The sequence below is a fragment of the Sorex araneus genome, chromosome 4, assembly GCF_027595985.1.
Source record: "Sorex araneus isolate mSorAra2 chromosome 4, mSorAra2.pri, whole genome shotgun sequence".
NCBI classification, from domain to species: domain Eukaryota; kingdom Metazoa; phylum Chordata; class Mammalia; order Eulipotyphla; family Soricidae; genus Sorex; species Sorex araneus.
In genome coordinates this window covers 72,058,530-72,065,161 of record NC_073305.1, presented here as the reverse complement: position 1 = coordinate 72,065,161, position 6,632 = coordinate 72,058,530, and the positions used below count along the sequence as shown (strand labels likewise).

The following is a 6,632-nucleotide window of genomic DNA, read 5'->3' as shown; positions in this document are numbered from 1 at the left end:
AAAACCATTGAAATGTAGAGTTCCAGGCCCGAACATGACTGGACAGCACGGGAAGAGAGTCTCCACCAACAGAAACCAGGTTAAGAATCTTAGACAAAGAGCATCAGGGCTGGAGAGTGGGGGGGAGGGAAATGCAGACTATCCTCTCAGGGCTGACATTTCTCTTAGCCTCGCCTTAAGCAGAGGACTGCTTCTGAAAGCATTAGGATTTTTTTTTTAAATGGCTCAGTTATCACTAGAGGTTTTATAAAAAGGAAATATTAGACTACAAATAGTTTTTGACTTGCATATGGCTGGACCCCTTATACACATATTTGATTATCTAAAAATCTAAAAATTCCACTTGGCTGCACATGAATTCTACCTTCTAAATATTATACAATGGTTGCTGACTCTTTGCCAAACCTGCTGGGCTATTCAACACACAACATCCAAAACACACAGGGAGTGTTTTCTTTTTTTTTTTTTAATTGAGTCACCATGTGGAAAGTTACAAAGTTTTCAGGTTTAAATCTCAGTTATACAATGCTCGAATACCCATCCCTTCACCAGTGCTCATATTCCACCACCAAGAATCCCAGTATAGCTCCACCCCGCGTGTTTTCTTGATTACTGGAAGAAATGGAAATTTAGATTATCTATTTTATATATATATATATATATATATTTACTGACTTACAAACTTTCATGATTATGTCTCAGTCATACAATAATCAAGTACCCATCCCTCCACCAGTGCCCATTCTCCACCACCAATGTTCCCAGTATCCCTCCTCCACCCCCTCACCTTGCCTCTGTGGCAGGCACATTCCATTTCACTCTCCCTCTCATTTTGGGTGTGATGGTTTATATTATTTTATAGGTGAGATTTAGATTATTTTAATAATTTATTTAATTTGGGTTTTGGTCACACCCAACAATGCTCAGAGGTTGCACCTAGTGCTGCACTGAAGGATCATTCCAGGTGGTGCTCAGGGGACCCAAGAAATCCTTCAGAAGGGCCAAAGAGATAGTATATAGGTTAAAGCATTTGTTTTGTATGTGGCCTATCCTAGTTTGATCCCTGGCACCGCATATGGTTCCCCAAGCACTATCAGGAATAATCCATAAATACAGAGCCACGATGCACCATCACAGTTGAGCACCATCAAACATGGTCCAAATACTCCCCTGGCCCCTCAAAAAAAAAATCCATCACAGTGTTCAGCAGGAGATAGGGTGGGTGGAGAGATAGTACAGTAAGTAGGGTGCTAGCCTTGTATGCGTCCAACTCAGGTAACCCAGGCTCAATCCCTGGCATCCCATATGGTGCCCTGAGCCACCAGAAGTAATCCCTCAGCACAGATAGGTGTGGCAAAAAAACCCTAAAAAGCCAAAACCTAGCAACAAAAACCCTCATAGAGTTACAGCAGGTTACGATCAGCTCTGGGTTTGTGTGGACTTGTGTGTGAGATTATCACACCAACACTGGTGCTCCCAGGTGTTACACCTCTTTCGTTAAACAGCTCGAGTTAGTCCAAACAACTGCAAACAGGAACTTCTGTGTTTAGAACTACACAACTCTTTTTAGACACACACACATACACACACATACCACTGCCACCGCCACCACCATCATGGAACTCCGACTGCACACCTCCATGTTCTATCGACTCAAATTTGTAAATATTCTGTCTCCCCTCCTTGTTTTCCTGCTGTCTCACTGGTTACCACTGACCTGACCATGTGCGTCCAATAGGTTGCATACAGAATAACTGAAATTCCCAACTACGCTGATTGCCACTTGTCATCTACAACAGCCTGAATTATTCCTGCTATTTGATTGGTTTATGGAATTAGCCAGTTAGATCACATATGAGAAACTACTTGAAGGCTTGAATTATCCAAGCCCTCCCTCTTTATTCCCCCCTTATACGTCCCCTCGTGTTTTTGCTTTTCCACACCTGGCCCCTCCTTCATGGTCTCCTGATTTGGCCCCTCCTTCTTTCCTGTAGCAGCAGTACCCTTAAAATAATGAGATGTGACTTATTTTTTGTGTTTTAGGATTTTTTTGTTTAATTTCGGTGAGGGACACATTCAGTGATGCTCAGGGGTTACTTCTGGCTCTGCACTCAGGAATTACTCCAGATGTTGCTCGGGGGACCATGTGGGATGCCAGGGATTGAACTCAGGTCCACCATGTGCAAGGCAAGTGCTCTGCTCAAATTTCTCCAACACCCTGAGATATGATTTAAAGAACAGATAGATTCAAAGGCTTACAAGTGTAAGTATACTTCTTCCTGAAATTGAAAACTGATTCTAGAATGTGGTGGTTTGAGTCAAAGCTACTGCCCGACTATATTCTAAAGCTATATGAGAATATGTGTTGGGAAGCTAGACCTTCTTCTATGAGAGAGTCCAGAGAGATAGTTCAGAGGGAGGGCACTTGCCTGACCCAGATTCAATCCCTGGCACCCCATATGGTCCCCCAAACCCTACGGAGTAATCCCTGAGCACAGGGGCATGAGTAAGCCCTGAGCACTGCTGAGTGTGACCTTAAAAGAAAATGAATGAAAGAGAGGGGCTGGAGAGATAGAATAGGGGACACAGCATATGCTGTGCTGGTGGCCAACCTAGGTCCTAGTGCCACCCCAGTACTGCAGGGCCTGAGCTCATTGCATCCTCAGTCCCTGATGAGCCACCAGCCAGTTTGCTGAGAATCACTAGGAGGGTCCTCTGGCCTCCTGAGCGTGCCTGGGGAAACACAAACAAAACGTAACCCAAGAAATTTCTCAATGAACTTTCACTCTTCTCTATTCTCTCGGCTCACTGATGTTGGCAGCTGGCACCTCTCGAGCACCGTATTAGCATGGGATTTGAACTGTTTACCTCTTTGATTAAGCCTCTTGGCTTACTGGGCAAGCAGAAAAGAAACGAGCAGCACTTCTGATTGAGCCCACAGCAGTGACTGAAAACTTGTTCTGGACTGTAAAGACAGGCTGTGGTTCATCCAAAGCTTTTGGTAACATTTCATGAAATCACCATCACGGATGCTCTCATTTGGTGGAGTGTCATGTCCAGCTTCACTTTCTCACTAGTAAGGAGATTTTTTGATTTGTAATCGTCTCTGTTGATTTTCTTTGACTGTGTATCCTGTCTGAGAATCCAGTTTCATGAACCCTCCAGACTATTCACCAAGGCCAGGAATTGCTGTTGTGTACTGTTACTTTTGAACAGAATCCTATATTTATGTGAGAAAGCAACTCCAAAAGAGGTATGTGGAGGAGATCAGTGTACTGGGAAAGAAAGTAATGGCATAAATTGAATCCAAGCTGTACTGGGCTGCATAACTTTTATTTATTTTCACTTGTTTATTTGCAGTGCGGGATTGAATCCAGGTCCTCCACACACAAGGCATGTGCTGTGCTGCTCAATCACATTTCTGGCCCCTGCACAATGAGTTGTATTGAGAGTGGCAGTGGCTGAATAGACATTTGTGGTTAGTCGGGGTGTGTGCCCGGAGAGCTCACGACTGGAAAGAAGCCAGTCTCAATCACCTGGATTCAGCTGCACGTCTTTATGTGGCTGAAAATAATTTTAAGAGAAGACAGAGTGAATGGAATAGTTCCATTTATAGATGAAATAATAGAGAATGCCAAAAAGAGAGTCTTGGTCTAAAGGAGAGCATGGGCAACTTCAGAATTATGGAATGGAGAAATGACACATCCAGGGTTGGGATGCAGGTGACCCCAAGCTGAAATGTCCTGGAGCTGCTTTGAGAAGGTGAGTTGTTTCTGCTGGTGGTGTCACATCTACCTCTGTGACTGGGGCTTGATCCTGGCGCTGCTGGATCACCATGCAGTGCTGGGGAATGAGCGTGGAAGCCCTGCAACCAAAACATGAGATCAGTGCTCTGAGCTACGTTTTAGGCCCCCAAATTAGGTATTTGTTTTGTTTTGAAAAGATACTGATCTCCATACCAAGGAAAAACATCTGTGGTCACAGATAAAAAAATTTGGGTGGTTATGTTATTGCTTATTAGCATAGAAATCAGTTAATCATACATATGTTTCAAATTTCTATTGTGATAATTTTCAGGATGATTTGTTTACTTTGACACTTGCTAAAAACTGGAAAGGTTTGTACAAAGGTTTTTGCAGTCTTTTTTTTTTTTCCTTAAAGAAATATTTTATTGAACCACCGTGAAAACAAGAAAAAAAAATACAAAGCTTTCAGGTTTAAGTCACAGTAAAATACTGATTAAACCACCATCCCTTCACCAGTGCACCCGTTCCACCACCAAGAACCCCAATACACCCCCCTCCCACCCCCCCCATCTAAGTAGCTAATAATATTCCCATTATTCTCTATATATATTGAGTACATTTCATATTTCCATACAGAACTCACTATTATTGATTGGAAATTTTCCCCAACAATCAGGCCTGCTGAATAGGCATCATCTAATAATTTCTCTTCATTGGTAAGAGTGAAGACTTTGAGTTTTTGAGTTTCTAATATTTTAGCTCAGTTCACAGTCAAAATGGATGGCTGCAAGAATCTGCTCTGGTGCCAAAATGGGTTAGGAGACCTCAGGATCACAGTCAATAGGCGCGGAGGCTCTGCTTCTCGTGCCGCGGCTCTCGGTTCATCTCTGGGCGGAAGGTGCGCCGGGAACGCCCCCCCTCCCAGGACCACCTACAGGCTACGTCACTAAAGAAAGTCCTACCTCCTGGTGGAGGGGTCTTAGAGGGTGGCTCTCACCGCGTGGCTGCTGCCGCTGCCGCCATTTTCACTCAGAAAAATGGGGTGGAGAGGGAGAAAAATCCCTCCCTGGGCTGCACGAGGTTGTAGCTCAGTTCACAGTCAAAATGCATGGCTCAAGCATCCGCTCTGGTGCCAAAATGGGTTAGGAGACCTCAGGATCACAGTCAATAGGCGCGGAGGCTCTCAAAGGTTTTTGCAGTCTTATGAGAAGGTTGCAAACAGCTCTTACATATTCTCAGTAAGGCCTTCAAAGAATTTTTCAAGTGCAATAAAATTCAGGCATTTGAATTGTTGATGACAAAAGTAAAAATTAAATTTCAAGGGCCTGAGAGATAGTAAGTACATCAGAAGTGGCTGACCCAGATTGGATCCTTGGCGCCACACATGGTCCCTCAAGCTGAACAAGGAGTGATCTCTGAGTGAGGAGCAGATCCCTGCTGGGTGATCCCCAAAACAAAAAAGCTAAAAAAAAAAATTTCAAATCAATATAGCCCTGTGGGATTGTTTGATTCTTGGCTGTGGCTTGCTTCAGAAATTATCTCGGGGGCTGGAGAGATAGCACAGCGGGTAGGGCGTTTGCCTTGCACGCGGCTGACCCGGGTTCGAATCCCAGCATCCCATATGGTCCCCTGAGCATGGCCAGGGGTAATTCCTGAGTGCAGAGCCAGGAGTAACCCCTGTGCATCGCCGGGTGTGACCCAAAAAGCAAAAAAAAAAATTGGGGGGCTGGAGAGATAGCACAGCGGGTAGGGAGTTTGCCTTGCACGCGGCTGACCCGGGTTTGATTCCCAGCATCCCATATGGTCCCCTGAGCACCGCCAGGGGGTAATTCCTGAGTGTAGAGCCAGGAATAACTCCTGTGCATCGCCAGGTGTGACCCAAAAAGAAAAAAAAAAGAAATTATCTCGATTTACTAGCCTATGCTATCCAATAGCACGATAAATTGGATCACAAAGAATTAAACAAAGCCAACACTATTCCAAGCATACTCCTTAGTCTTTTACCATACCAGTACAAGAAGGTAGGAAGCAAGTAGCAATTTCTCTTTTCTCACTTTTCAATGTAAAATTTAAAAAGTGACCTAAAAAATACAGCCGGCAGCTTTCGCTTAGAATGAGTGAGGCTTTTACCGGAGCTCCCCTCTGAGACTAGAGGCTCTGGCGTAGGGTGGCTCAAACGCCAAATCTAAATCTCTGCCCTTTAGGTCTGAACTGCATTTCCCTCTAGCTCACGGCTGGAGGAGATCACATCAGTGCGTAAGTGTGTGTCCGCGCTTCGAGTGCGGTGTCGCAGTGATGGGAAATTACATGGTATCACTGTCACTGTCATCCCGTTGTTCATCGATTTACTCAAGCGGGCACCAGTAGTAACGTCTCTATTCATCCCAGCCCTGAGATTTTAGCAGCCTCTCCTTACTAGTCTTTCCAACGATTGGAGGCTCTTTCAGGGTCAGGGGAATGAGATTTAAAATTAATTTCTAAGTAGCCTGTTGGAGTAGAAAATGCCAAGTTTTTAAAAAGCTGTTATAAACTGACTTAAATATTTAAACTTACAAGTGCATTCCGTTGAGATGGGGAACCACAACACGCTCTCAAGCTGGCAGATCCTCGGCTTGCTCCGCCAAGTCCAACCTAACCTGGTCTACCCGTCCCTCTGCACCCCGCCCCCTCCCAACCACGCCCTCTTCTTCCAAACACGCCCCCTCCGCCCCGCCCTTCTCTTTCCACGCCTCTTTCCGCCACTTTCCTCCCAGTATTGTCCCGCCTCTCTCCTCCCAGCCCCGCCCCACCACGCCCCTCTCCGCCACGCCACGCCCCTCTCCTCCCAACCACGCCCCCTGCCCCTCCTCTAAAAACGGAACCAGTGGCGCTCGGCGCTGTGTGCTT

General features: G+C 45.3%; 1 long non-coding RNA gene across 1 annotated transcript; it reads right to left on the bottom strand.

The window, feature by feature from the left end:
* Window positions 1–484: 484 nt before the first annotated feature.
* On the bottom strand, window positions 485–6,394 carry LOC129404247 (uncharacterized). Its single transcript, XR_008629788.1, has 3 exons — window positions 6,300–6,394; window positions 2,869–3,865; window positions 485–612 (listed from the first exon to the last, which is right to left on the bottom strand). It is a non-coding gene; the product is annotated as an uncharacterized LOC129404247 (long non-coding RNA).
* Between the last annotated feature and the right edge of the window lie 238 nt (window positions 6,395–6,632).